Source organism: Nelusetta ayraudi, unplaced genomic scaffold (genome assembly GCF_046127955.1).
Source record: "Nelusetta ayraudi isolate G7.1 ecotype Tasmania unplaced genomic scaffold, CSIRO-AGI_Nayr_v1 ptg000024l, whole genome shotgun sequence".
In the NCBI taxonomy this organism is placed as follows: domain Eukaryota; kingdom Metazoa; phylum Chordata; class Actinopteri; order Tetraodontiformes; family Monacanthidae; genus Nelusetta; species Nelusetta ayraudi.
The window spans coordinates 1,187,879-1,203,277 of record NW_027466074.1 but is presented as its reverse complement, the minus strand read 5'-3'; the positions used below and the strand labels follow the sequence as shown (position 1 = coordinate 1,203,277).

At 43.7% G+C, this 15,399-nt stretch overlaps 1 protein-coding gene across 1 annotated transcript in view; it reads right to left on the bottom strand.

The window, feature by feature from the left end:
- The window catches only part of LOC142889832 (uncharacterized), a 324,486-nt gene that overhangs the window by 17,723 nt on the left and 291,364 nt on the right, over positions 1-15,399 (bottom strand). The window lies entirely within an intron of this gene.

Genomic DNA, 15,399 nt, shown 5'->3' with positions numbered 1-15,399 from the left:
ATGTACAATATTTTTTTTGTGTAATTTTACTTAAAATTGGGTATGCAAACATATTTAAGTAATTTAAACTTAAACACAATGCAGACAGTTGTGCAGAAAGTTTAGTGTTAGCTAAAATATCGGGCACACAGACATATTTATTATGTATACATTTCTTTCCATTGTAACAGGTCACTACCAGATCTGCAATCCATTACCTAGAATTGGTTTTCCTTAAACTGATGTACAGGATTACTAATCTGACTTTGATGGGCAAATTTGACAACAGAATACAATTATGAAGCACTAAAACACAGGACCACAAAACAATTAAATGCATGATGAAATAATGATATGCTTTGTTAAATGAAATAAAAGCGCTGCCGCCTCACAGCAAGAAGGTCGTGGGTTCGATTCCGGGGCCCGGACCTGGGACCTTTCTGTGTGGAGTTTGCATGTTCTCCCTGTGTCTGCGTGGGTTCTCTCCGGGTTCTCCGGCTTCCTCCCACACTCCAAAAACATGCATGTGAGGTCAATTGAACGTTCTAAATTGTCCGTAGGTGTGCATGTGAGTGTGAATGGTTGTTTGTCTCTATGTGGCCCTGCGATGAACTGGCGACTTGTCCAGGGTGTCACCCTGCCTTCGCCCTAAGACAGCTGGGATAGGCTCCAGCAGACCCCCGTGACCCTGAATAGGAATAAGCGGGTATAGAAGATGAATGAATGAATGAATGAATGAAATCTTTATTGAATGAATGACACATTTTATTTCACTCGTCGTTTATGTAATTATTATTTTTTGCTCCATAGCTTTCATGATTCAGCATTACATGTTAAGCATGATGAATTGCATGAAAAGAGAGAGCACTCGCTGATAAATTAACATGGTGTGCTGTTTAATTCCATGAGGACGACAAAATATTTGCAAGTTTGTGTTAGCTACACACATCGACAGGTGCAAGAGAAAGGGAGGAACTTTCAAGATCGTTGAGTTTTTATTTTTTATTTTTTTAGTTCTGATGAAATAAATAGACCAATCATTTTATTACTTTGTCTGCTTTCCAAAGAGGTTATTAATTAAAAAAAATATGTGTGGCAGTGCTTTCATTGAGTTGCTTCAAAGAATTATCATTTATTATTCAGTGGCACATTGCTCACTTGTTTAATACACAAATAATAGTATATTATTATAATAATACTATTTTATTAATATAATAATAATAATAATAATAATAATAATAATAATAATAATAATAATAATAATAATCATTATTATTGATATAATTTTGAAACAACAATCGTCAGTTGTTCCGTAAAAAATACATTCATTTCCATGTTGAATTTTGTACGGTTCGTGAGCGCGCACGTCTGTCAGTGACGATCTCCACACTGACACAACTGCGCATGCTCTATTATCCCATCAATGCGGAAGTCAAAAGGTTTTTGGGAGCCATGCGCTGGGTGAGCAACTTCATTGAAAGGAATGGGACACCATCTTGGACTCTGGGGGCTTGCTGCACTGTCACGCAGGTTGTGACGTAGCGGGCCGGCGACGCCGACAGGTATGATGTGAATGATTGATAGCTACCATTCGTTCCCGTTAGCGAGAGGATTAAAAACAAACAGACACCATAATGGCATCAAAATGGACTTATCCCAGCGGTGCGGAAAAACGGAAGGAAAAGAAAACTGATCAAGAAAAACTTGCAAAGGGGAAAGGTAAGTTATTTGTTTGTGATGTGGGCTGGAGAGGTGGAGGTGAAACGCTGTTGTCCCCCCCCCCAAGTTTGTTTATTTGTCCTGCTAGCCAGCTAGCTAGCGTCGGATAAATGTTAGCTGGCTGGCTAATATTTGTTCGTCATGAATCAGCGTTTTTGTTTGTTTTATGAAAGTTGACCATGTCCTGCCAAGTTGGCCTATCCTGCCATGGGACTGACTGATTGACTCCACACCCGTTCATTCACATTCTAACAGGGAGGGCATGTTGTAGTTGTTGTTGTAGTCAGTCCCCTGTTATTGTTCAGTGGAAGTTGTCTCTCACATATTTGACTCTTAATGTTATTTTAGCCTTAACTTAGGATGAATTTACTAAGCTTAGTTTGTATTTTGTCGGCCCTTCATTAGAAATGTGCTACTGTTTTATAATTCAAAGAAATATTTTATGGAAATACTTTATTTGGCATGGTGTTGACTATTTTAGACTATTGTGGTAGTGGGTCATTTATATTAGTTTTATTACTTTAACTAGTACAGTGTGTAAAGTAATGCCAAAAACTCTTAAAAGTGACAGTTTTGTAATTGGGTAAAAGCTTTAAAGGGACACTGCAATCATAATGTTTAATTTAAAAACAAATACATTTTTAATTTTCCTATATTACTGCAACATCACTGTAATAATAAAATAGGAAAATGTGCTTCTGATCTGTTTTGCTTGATGATCGAGTGAGCTTTGTCTCTGCAGGAGCAATTCTAAAATATGTTGGCGCTGCAGACATTGAGCCCGAGGGATCTCCCGAACATCCTGACCAGGAAGCTCCAGGACCAACACGTTCCTCAGAACCTCCTTCTGTCCAGGTGAATAATGTGTGTTATTCTTAGTAGCTAAGCTGATAAGTGTGGGACGAAGCTAAGGCAATTAAACATTATTTTAATTGTTGGTTTGCTTTTTAGTGTTGCACTTGTTGGTTTGTTGGATTTTCTTATTTAAAGTAAGCATTTTTTTTTTTTATGAATACTCAATCTGTTGTATTTATTGACATATAGACGATTCTTTTCCGAGTATTATAGTGTTTGTTTGTTTTTAAATCACTTTAAATTGCCTGAGTTGCTCAACTGAAGATGTTTAATTTTACCTGTAGCCTGTTTTGCTCACGAGGTGTAATAGATTGTGGAATCTTAGTAGACCTTAGTAGACGCACGCTGCTGAGAGTGGCAGCGATCAGCTCCGATGACCGTGGTGCTTGTAAATAAGGCAAATGCGCCATCTAGTGGGACGCAACATGTTTACTCGTGTTGGAGCAATGACAAGTACTACTAACAAAAAAAAGATGCACAGGGTAAAAAAAATAATCATAAACTCAAGCCCAACAAAGATAACAGATGGGCATAACTGTACTTAGTAATGATTACTAGTACTACCAACATTTGTATATTTTACTTTCAACTCGAATTTGAACTATTCATTCCCTTTTTTCAGCAGCCATTAACGCTAATAAATTAAATTAAATCAAAACAATAAATTAAAGCTGCAAGCAGCGTTTGCGGGACTGAGCCGCCGTGGCTGACGCGATGCCCGATGACCCCCGATGACGCCTGACCCCTGTCGACGCCCGCAATTAACCCTCGTCCTCTGCCGACGCCTGGCGACATCTGCTGAAAGAAGTCTATGCAAATGATGCAGATTTCTCACCTCCATTTTTTTTTTTTTTGAGGATGCTGTCAAATGTAAAATATTGGCCTTGATGAGACAAACACGTTGGTATTTGAATGACGTCTGTAGCACTTTTCTAAAGGAAACTGCAGGCATTTGTATGTTGACAAAGAGGGAGAAGAGGTCTAATCATCATATGCCTGTCTATGCAAATGATGCAGATTTCTCACCTCCTTTTTTTTTTTTGAGGATGCTGTCAAATGTAAAATATAGGTCTTGATGAGACAAACACATGGATGTTTGAATGACGTCTGTAGCACTTTTGTAAAGGAAACTGCAGCCATTTACAGTATAGTGTGTGTGTGTGTGTGTGTGTGGAAGTAGGGATGTGCGATACCACTATTTTTCCTTTCGATACGATACCAGGTGATACCAAGGCTAGTATCCCGATACCAATACAGATACCGATACTTTTAGATGTCCAACTTGTGTATATGAAAATGATGACTTTTACAACGAAAACTCGTGAATGTTATTATAAAAAATGTATTTTATACCTATGTATAAGAATTAAACAAGCTGCCAAATATCAGACTTTGTTTTAATTTTAATCAGAGAAATCAAATCAACAGGTCAACTGAAAATCTGAGCAAATCTCTCTCAAAAAAGAGAAAATAAGAACAGCTGCTCTCAATTCAATATAATTCTTTTTGGACCAGACAGAGTGGTCTTCAGGTTAGAACTTGACAGAATATGTCTGTCTCTTTGGGAGTCATCTATGAAAAATTTAAAGATTCTTGATGTAAAAGGAAGTCTTTTTATGGGAAGTATAACTCACATACCACCACAAATAGACTAAATAGCAACTGTTTTACTTGAAATGTGCCATTTAAGTAATTTAATTATTATGCTTTTCCAACTTAAAAGTGACACTGAATTGTGTTAAGATGATGGCAGGAATGTGAGTTAAATTAACAAATACATATTGTGCTGGGAGGAAACATTTTTATCTAACTAAATAAATAAAATATGTTTTAATGAAAAATTGACAAACATTCTGGTATTTTATGTAAATTTATCTTATCTACGTCTATATGCCTGTGATGGTGGGCACTGGGATGTATTTTCACTCCACCTGGATATTGCCTTTTTCTCTGCAGTGCTGGTTGGAAATTGCGCTAACGTTGACGGGGGGAGGGTGAAGCACGCTATCGCTGTCGCGCTACGCTAACGTGTCGGCAAAGTTAACGTGCCAAGTTTCTTTGCGGGGGGGGGGGACTGGACTCCAAGATGCTCCTGCTGATCACTGCTATGCTGGAGCTGGAGATGTGGCCTGTGATGTCTGCACTGGGAGGAAACTGAAGGCCCTCAAGTCCTGTCTGGTCTGTCGGGCCTCCTACTGTGACTCTCACCTCCAGCCTCATCGTGATGCTGCTCCCCTACAGAGACACAAGCTGGTGGAACCCAGCCAGCAGCTCCAGGAGAACATCTGCCCTCGTCATGATGAGGTGATGAAGATGTTCTGCCGCACTGATCAGAAGATCATCTGTGCTTTATGCTGTATGGATGAACATAAAGGTCATCAGACAGTGTCAGCAGCAGTACAGAGGCCTGGGAGGCAGAGAGAGCTGGAGGAGACCAGGCAGAAGATCCAGCAGAAGATCCAGCACACAGAGGAAGACCTGAAGGGGGTGGAGTCCATCAACAGCTCTGCTGATAAAGCAGTGAAGGACAGCGAGAAGATCCTCACCCAGATGATCCGTCTGCTGGAGAAAAGACGCTCTGAGGTGCAGCAGCAGGTCAGATCCACACAGGGGGCAGCAGTGAGTGGAGTCAAAGAGCTTGAGAAGAAGCTGGAGCAGGAGATGATGGAGCTGAAGAGGAGAGACGCTGAGCTGGAGAAGATCTCACACACACTGGACCACAGCCAGTTTCTCCACAGGTTCTCCTCACTGCCAGCACTCAGTCCGTCTCCAGACTCCTCCAGCCTGGAGATCCGTCCTCTGAGATACTTTGAGGACGTGGCAGCAGCTGGACCAAGCTGAGAGATGAAATACAGCAAGTTCTGCACAGTGCACAAACGTCTGTTATTATCTGAGGAGAACAGAAAAGTGACATTCATGGAGGAAGTTCAGTCTTATTGTGATCATCCAGACAGATTCACTGACAAGAAGCAGGTCCTGAGTAGAGAAGGTCTGACTGGACGATGTTACTGGGAGGTTGAGTGGAGAAGGGGGAGGGACTTCTGTGGTTTATTTTAGGGGGTTGGTGTAGCAGTGGCCTACAGGAACATTGGCAGAGCAGGAAGGTCAGAGGAAAGTAGATTTGGATTCAATTGCTGTGTCTCAATTCAGGTTCTGCATCCTTGAAGTGCGCATTTTGAAAGGAAGTTGCGTCATCGCACTGCGCGAAGGCTTGTCCCAATTCCCGAGGGTGTTTAGGACGCTCAAAATGCGCACTCGTAAATACGCACTCGTTTTAGCCGATTCCAAGGATACACCGCTACTATCCTTTGCGTACTTGGGTATCCCATGATGCTTTGCGTGCTGCTGCAAAGCATCGTGGGATCCTGGGAAGTCAGCTGAAATTAGCGGCATGTACTGGTTAAGACACGACATATAAATCTAAATATTGACGTTTCACATAAAGTATCCAGTTTTTAAGGTAGGATTTTATTTATTTGAACATTCAACGGCATCGTTAGATGGCAAACCAATGGTTAGCATGATACTATAGAAACGTCACTTCCGGGGTTGGCCAGCCAGAGGGAACGGCGGTGACGAAACGAGGAAATACGCCGAAGGCTAGACCGTCCCGAGTGGTTACCGGGGAGGCGGGGTTTGGTCCGTCCTTCTAGGCTGGGAACTCTAAGAACGCTTCCTTCAGACGGAGGACACTCGGCCTCAAGGGTGCAGAACCTGAATTGAGACACAGCAAATGACAAATCCTGGAGTTTATATTGTTACCCAGGTGAATATTGGTTTTGTCACAACAACATGAGTACTCGTGTCTCAGGTCCTCGGTCCTCCAGAGTGTGAGTGTACCTGGACCACAGAGCAGGTCTTCTGTCCTTCTACAGCGTCTCTGGAACCCTGGAGCTCCTCCACAGAGTCCAGACCTCCTTCACTCAGCCGCTACATGTTGGACTTTATGTTCCTTCAGGTTCTTCAGCTGAGTTGATGAAAGTGTGACTGAAGTCGTCAGAGAGACTCTGAGCTAAATTCTCACCTTTGATTCTTCTTCTGTCTTCACATTTGTTGCCCAGTGTCTCCGGCTGTCAATCACAGGGTGGGCGGGGCCTGGACGCCACTTCCTGTTGGTGCTCCTGGTGACTGTTGTCCACCTGCTGGATGTTTGTGCCACGTTGTTTCTCTTCCTCTGCAGCCCATTCATCCCGCAGATTAATAATGTGTCATTAGTCCACATGACAACTTTATTACTGTGGAAACACAGCTGAGGTCTGTTTCCACTCTGGACCTTTCCGCCCTGACCTTTGACCTTTCAACAACTCATCCATCTGATCAACCTTCTGACTGTTGATCCGTTTGTCAACAATCAGATGAATGCATGTAAATATTGTGAGAGAATTTTGTCTTTTGATTCTGCTTGTTGGCTCAATGTGACAACAGTCAATCAATAAGTCATGAAATATACCATCAGTCTATACTGCATAACAATGTCAAGTCAATGATGAACTGTTGAATTGAAGCAATACAGTAACAAGACAATCCAGATAAAGTCTCTGCTTGTTGGTAGATTTCTCTTCTGTCAAGATCTCCATGTATTCACCACAGACATTTAGAAAGTCAACACCATGAAGACAAGATCAAAGTTTCAAAAGCACATCAGTCAATGTGGGAAACAGCTGATATTTATGTGGCACACACACACACACACACACACACACACACACACACACACACACACACACACGCACGCACACACACCACTATTTTACAGAACAAGTAGAGAACGGGTACTTTACTGACTCATAGTGTATTTACTTTATTGCATCATAACCAATGTTCCCTCTAAGCTGCTTGCTTGCGCAATCGCGCACTACTTGCACATTCTCAGCGCACAAGGAAATCTATGTAGCACATAAAATAAAATTCAACAGAAACGTATTAATTAATAATTTTAGAGCTTTTATTAGGCGGCGCACCGCTACGCCTTCAGAATGATGATTTTTTTTTTTTCTTCCAGCTGCACCGTATGAGTCCAAAAGGCAGAGAAAGTTTCCAGGCTTTAACAGCCAAGCGGTGAACGCACAACCATCACGCACACACAGTGTGATGTATTGGTGTAATTAGTCAGCCATACCACTGGGGGGGGGGGGGGGCGCGGTAAACGCACAACTACGTGCAGGGTTCAGGTACACCCTCTCTCTCTACAACAAGAATAAAGCATGGAGTACGTAACTACATCGGTGTTGGTCGGCTGTCTTTAGATTTAATGTGATTTAGTATATTGATACTAACTTGAGTAATAGGAAGACATTACAAACTGGCGACGAGTCTAAAGAACCTACTGGTGCTGGTTGAGTCGGAGGAGAACCACGTCGCGGAAGCTGCTATTGGTGACCAAGCTGTTATTGGCGCGGGAGAGAGACTACGAGAATGGCGGCGATCATCGGACGTATTGACGCCTTTGACGAGTCCGCGGAGCAATGGTCATCCTACGTCGAGAGGTTTGAACATTTTGCCCAAGCAAATGATGTCCCAGCAGAGAAGAAGGTTGCCGTGTTTTTAAGTGTAATCGGAGCTACAACCTATGGACTACTCCGTAGTTTACTGGCTCCGGATAAACCCGGAAGTAAGCAGTACGCGGACCTCGTAAAAGTTCTACATGACCACTTCTCACCGAAGCCGATTATAATCGCCGAGAGATTCCGTTTCCACAAGAGGAATCAGGAAGAGGGAGAGAGCGTTGCGCAGTACGTGGCGGTCTTAAAGAAACTGTCTGAACATTGCGATTTTGGCATCCATTTGCATGACGCCTTGCGTGATAGATTCGTGTGTGGCCTCAGCAATGAAAGTATTCAGAGGAAAATGTTAACTGAGGAAACATTAACTTTTCAACATGCTGTGGACATTTTGATGTCAATGGAAACGGTGGCTAGAGAAGCTGAACATCTTAAAACCTCCCTAAAAGTGCACGCAATGTTCGCCTCTTCACCACAAGGGGGAGATAAATGCTTTCGCTGTGGCAAGTCAAATCATAAAGAAAGTGACCGTTACTACAGAGAGCAGCCCTGCCATAGCTGCAAAAGAAAAGGGCACATCGCTCGTATGTGCAGAAATAAAACGAAAGACCAAAAGTACTCAAAAGAGAAACATGAAGCTAAAATGAAACCGAGGAAACAGTTTGACAAATCTAAAAGAGGGAAAATTCATAAAGTTGATGCCAAGACTACTGAAAGTGAAAGGGATTCTACATCTGATTCAGACACTGAATTGACGTTGCATATGGTGACAGCCATGGTTGAAGAAACGGAAAAAGGGATGGCTGTTAAAAAGCAAAATGCAGCATCATCTTTGATGATGGTCAGACCCAGAATTGAAGATCATCTCATAGATATGGAACTCGACACTGGTGCAGCTGTATCCCTGATATCAATGGAACTGTACAAAACCCATGTTCAATTGCAAAAAACTGACGTGGTGTTGAAAACATACACAGGAGAAGTGTTGTTACCTGAAGGCATGTTGAAAGTTTGGGTGGAGTTAAATAAGCAGAATATCAGATTGCCATTATATGTTGTGAAAGGAAATTCACCCTCACTCCTTGGCCGTGAGTGGCTAAGAAAAATTAAATTGAACTGGCGTGAAATAAAAACAATAAGAACAGGATCAAAACCAGACGAGACACTTGAAAATGTCTTGAAGTGTCATGTACAAGTTTTCAGTGAAACACTTGGAACATTGAAGGGGTTTGAAACGTCCCTGACATTAAAACCAGGCCAACACCCGAAGTTCTGTCAGGCGCGTGTGGTCCCATACGCATTGAGGCCCAAGGTGGAAGCTGAAATTGATCGATTACTTCAACAGGAAGTGATCTCTCCAGTGCAATTTAGCGACTGGGCGACCCCAATTGTTCCAGTAATTAAAAAGAGTGGTAGTGTGAGAAGGTGCGGAGATTTCAAGGTTACCATCAATCCGGCCCTATGTGTTGAACACTACCCAATACCCCGGATTGAGGATCTTTTTGCTTCTCTCTCCGGAGGACATCGGTTCAGCAAGCTGGATCTTTCACAGGCTTATCTCCAGGTGCCCGTATGCGAGGAGTCGCGTAAATATCTCACCATCACGACGCACAAAGGCCTGTTCCGTTTTAACCGATTACCTTTCGGAATAACGTCTGCACCTGCAATTTTTCAGAAAATCATGGACCAAGTGTTGCAGGGACTCCCCAATGTCCATTGCTTTTTGGACGACACCCTTGTGACCGGCAGAGATGACGCTCACCATTTAGAGAACCTGAAAGCAGTTCTCAAGCGATTGGACCAGTTTGGTCTGAGCGTAAAAAGAGAAAAGTGTGAGTTTTTCAAGAGTTCCCTGGAGTATCTTGGACACGTGATTGACTCGAAAGGACTTCATAAGTCACCTGACAAGATTCGTGCCATACTGGACGCTCCTGAGCCAGCCGACACAAGTCAGTTGCGCTCCTTTTTGGGACTCATTAACTACTACGCACGTTTTGTCCCAAACATGTCTACCGTTCTCCATCCATTGAATGCCTTGCTGCATAAGGAGGTGAAGTGGGAGTGGTCAAAATAATGCAACAATGCCTTTTGTAAAGCAAAAGAACAACTTGCAAGCAAAAGTGTTCTAACCCATTATGATTCCACATTGCCAGTTATCCTTGCCTGCGACGCTTCACCATATGGGGTGGGAGCTGTTATTTCCCACAAACTGCCGAGTGGTGAAGAGAAACCCATTGCATTTGCATCAAGAACATTGAGCAAAGCTGAGCAAAACTATGCTCAGATAGAGCGAGAAGCACTGGGAATCATCTTTGGAGTTAGGCGCTTCCACTCTTACCTGTATGGTCGCCACTTCACTTTGTTGACTGATCATCGCCCCCTAACAACCATACTCAGTCCCAGCAAGGCGATTCCCTCCATGGCAGCTGCGAGGCTACAGCGATGGGCACTACTGCTTGCAGCACACAACTACACCATCAAGTACCGGCCTGCTGCTGACCATGGCAATGCTGATGGTTTGTCCCGTTTGCCTTTACCTGAACAACATAAGGACAAACAGGGGACAATTGACACGTTTCTTATCAACCACCTGGACTGTTTGCCGATATGCTGTGCGGATGTGAGGCGAGAAACCCGATCTGACTGTATACTGTCTCAAGTTATGGAGATGGTTTCCACTGGCCGTTTTCCTACCACCAAGACGTCTGACCAGAGTCTTTCGCCGTATTTAGTACGGAGAAATGAACTGACTCTGATGCAAGGCTGTATAATGTGGGGTAACAGAGTGATTGTCCCACCAAAGCTGCGTCACCAGGTGCTGGAGGAGCTGCACACAGGACACCTGGGAATGGTCAAGATGAAAGCCATGGCACGAAGCTATGTATGGTGGCCGGGTCTTGATGCTCAAATTGAAGAAAAGTGCAAAATGTGTGTGTCCTGTCAACGCATCCAGAAAACACCTAGTTTAACACCATTACATCCGTGGCCCTGGCCCACAGCTCCGTGGCAGCGAATCCACATTGATTTCGCTGGCCCTTTTGAGGGACGCATGTTCCTGGTCGTGGGGGATGCGCACTCAAAGTGGCCAGAAGTCATGGTGTTGAACTCAACCACATCTGAGAAAACTATTCAGGTACTTAGGGGTCTGTTTAGTCACTATGGTGTGCCTGAAGTGCTCGTGAGTGACAATGGACCACAGTTCACATCGGTGGAATTTGCGAACTTTTTAACATCAAATGGCGTGAAACATGTGCGCTCAGCTCCTTTCCACCCGGCTACAAACGGCTTAGCGGAACGTTTTGTGCAGACTTTCAAACATTCCCTTAAATCATCGAAGGGGACCTCAACTGTGCAAAAACGTCTTGATGCCTTCCTGCTCCAATACAGGAACACTCTGCACACAACTACTCACGAGACACCTGCGATGCTGTTTCTTCACCGCAAGCTCCGTACTCGCCTAGACCTGTTGAAACCAAGTGTGGCAGCGGTCGTTGAGCAAGCTCAAGATGTTCAGTGTGCTTACAGGGCAGCGCACTCCAAGGCCAAAACATTAAGCGTGGGCGATCCAGTTCAGGTCCGAGATTATCGGAAGGGGGAGGAAAAGTGGACGGCTGGAACAGTGACATCGCAAGCTGGCCCGGTATCCTACCAGGTCAATGTGGGGTCATCACACCTGTGGAGGCGGCATGCAGACCAGATGATGGCATGTCACCCTAACATCATCCAAGCTGCAGCTGACGTGCAAGCGACACCCAGCATGGACAGTTTGCCTGCTCTGCCTGATGCAGGTGGAAAGCCAGAGATACACAACCCAATCAGCAAGTGTCTCACTGCATCAGCGGGTCAGTCAGATTCAACCGGCAGTGTCACTCCAGAAATACCCCAACAGACTGTGAGTCGGTACCCTCGGCGGGACCGTAAACCACCGGATAAACTGACTTTGTGAACAAGTGAATGTTTGGGTTCCTGTGTTAAGTTAGTGAGTGTTGTCTGAAGATAAGGGCACAATAATCCCTTGACACACTCTAGCAATGGGGCAGTCTACCCCCTAGCCTAAGTTAGCTTGCTTTGGTTGTTGACATCTATAAAAAAAAAAAAAAAAAAAAAAAAAAGTTAACGTTAAATAATGTACATGGCCAGGTTCAGATGATGGAAATATCGGGTTGATTCAATGATGCCCCGTATTGGCAGCTGTTCGTTTGCCTGCGTTTGAATAAGAGGGGAGGAGTTGTGATGTATTGGTGTAATTAGTCAGCCATACCACCAGGGGGGGGCGGTAAACGCACAACTACGTGCAGGGTTCAGGTACACCCTCTCTCTCTACAACAAGAATAAAGCATGGAGTACGTAACTACATCGGTGTTGGTCGGCTGTCTTTTCATTTAATGTGATTTAGTATATTGATACTAACTTGAGTAATAGGAAGACATTACACACAGCACCACCTGCCGATGAACGGGCACCCGCAACCAGGGTTCTTCCTCCGGCTGCACTAATGTCCAAGCCCAGTGCACCCGCTTTAAACCCCACCACCACGCGCCAGAAGCTTTTTAAAACATTCAGCAATGAATGCCCATTGCCCACCTCTGGGAATGCGAGCCAAAATGCCAAGAACTGCGGAGGACAGAGTTCTCAGCGTGGACACTGGGGTTGCCGGAGCGGCGAAGTGGAGACAAAGTCAAGTGCGTCACGTCTCAGTTCATTAAGGGACAGCTTTTTTAGTTGCCAAATACGGGACAATCGCGTATTTGAGCACGGAAACGACGCAAAGTCACAAACACAAATACAAGTTTAAAACGGTACAAAAAAAGGATCGTGGTGCAAACGCAAAAAAACAACACGCTGCAGGACATAAAAACATTCACTTCATCAGAGGAGCGATGCAAAGCAAGAAAACGCTGCATAACGCATTCCCTACACCGGAAGTAGAGTTGCTCCACGAGGAGCGCTCCCCTACAGCGAAGAACAGTCCCGACACTTCCAGTGAGAGTCGCCGCCTTCTACAGTTTCAACACCGGGACATCTCGCGGGGGTGGAGGACCTCCACCTGAATGTGGGAGTGGGTGTGTTTCCACAAAATATGTGTCTTCATGGTATTTAGCTTTTTAATGAAAGGACTCTTAAAACACTGAAAAATAAATGCAATATAGCTATTTTATGACTTACTGTAAATGTACAGGTAGGAGACATTTCCTGCTTGGCATTGCTGCCTGTCGCACTTCTTTTGGTGCCCATGGGTCAGCTGCAGGGTCATCAACCATGAACTACCATTCATTGACGTTTCGCCCCTTGTGGCGGGACAGTGACAGGTACGTTTGCCTCATTGATTCTGTGGTTGTTGATGGGGTGAGGTGTTCTTTCCCCAACTCCTGTCCTTGTTTCGTTCTTTCTTTTATACAGTCAGGCAATCTTTGTAGATACGCTACTTTTATTGTATGGCCGCAAGTTATAACAGTGCTCATCAGGTAAAACACCCGGAAGCCAACGTCATCAACTCGCACCAGATGTCTCTGCATATTGCATGGAACTTGGCTGCCATCTAGTGGTTAACTTTCGTAACATCTCCTTTAACATATGGAAAGAAAGCAGTTGAAAATGGACAATAGTGACCGGATGAGAGTTACGTGGCCAGCAACAACAATAGCTGGCTACAGGTTAAACAGAAATGACTAGTTCACTCTCCTAAACATTAGAAAAAAAATGAACAGTCCACATGAACAAAGTGGCACAGAAATAAACAAGAGATGACATTCCTTCTTCAGAAAGTTTAAACAACAAAGTCTTTGCGGTACCTCTCAGGAGGTTTTATGTTGGATCTGGTTCTGGTCTGCTTGAGGCCTAAATGTCCAGATTGGGGGACACTTGGCACATCAGTCAACACTGGAGCCCGTTCTAGTTCTGAAGCCCCTTCCCTCCTGTCACCAACTATGTGCTCGAGTCTGCTGTCTGTTTGACTGTTGTCCCAGTCATCTTCCACCAGGGAATATATATATATATATATATATATATTTATATGTATGTATATATATATATATATATATATATATATATACATATATATACACACCCCATCTGTACATAAAATATATAGAAAAAAGAAAAAGGAAAAAATGTATGTATATATATATATATATATATATATATATATATATATATATATATATATATATATATATATATATATATATATATGTATATATGTATATGTATGGGCTTAAGGTGCTTGGGTGTTTCTCTTTTCGGAAACTATTTCCCCAGCTTTCGAAAACACCCTCTCGCAGGGCACAGAGGATGCTGGTGTTGTCAGGCAGGTACTCATTTGCTAGCTTGTATAGGTTTGGGTATACAGCTTTGTGTGTCATCCAGTACACCAGAGGGTCCTGTGATAACACTGCACCTCCACTATTGCATCAGCAGTAGCATTGCTGGATGCCCTCGCTTCTTCAGCGTCCCGGTCCAACAGCTTCCACAGGTCATTGGCTGAAAATGAAACATTAGATAAAGTTTAGTCTGTACATGAAAAAATACAAATAAAGTCTATTGATCCAAATTCTATAATTTTTGTACCTTGGGAAGATGCAGCTGGTTCTGGCTGTGCTCTCGAAGTAGATGGCGGCTCCTCTTCATGCGGTACATTCCGCAACAATGCCGCACACTCAGATTTTAACCGGCGCACAGCTGACTCAGCATTTTCAGGGCTTTTATTTGTTATTGTATGAATAAGTTGAGTAATACGCTTGTAACAAATGACCTTGTTCGGCGGCACGATTTCAAAATGCTCCCAGACTTGAGATCTCTTCCTGGTTGGTTCCGTTGCAGAGCAATAAGAAAGCAAACCGAAAGCAATACGAAAGCTGATCAAATCAATCCAAAAGGTATCGACCAGATAGGCAACGCATTGCGCCGTTTCATCCATTTTAAACTCAACTGAGACCTGCCAGTCTTTCAAAGCCTCGCCCACTGAACCAAACCAGCCAGCTGATTCAGTCTGAATGAAGCAGTGAAGTGGTTCAAACGTCATCAGTCACGTGATTTGAAGCAAGCTCCGGAGCAATGCTTCAGAAACAAACCCTACCGAGTTGTGGGGCGTGGTTCGAAGCCCCGTGTCAGAGAGAACATCACTAGTTGTGTCTGAAAGTTCATCTAGTTCCCAGTAGTCAGAGTAGTAGAAAGGTCGCAGTTCTGGAGCTACTGCTTGTGTAGCTGTGGGCCACCCTTTCAATATGTAAGTCTGGAGTGCACAACATAGTGGATCTTTGATTGTGGCAGTTCTAATGGACTCCAGTGTAGCTGTTGAAATATTCGTGTCTGCGAGGTGGTCGACTCGTTGTAGGTCTTCGGTGGT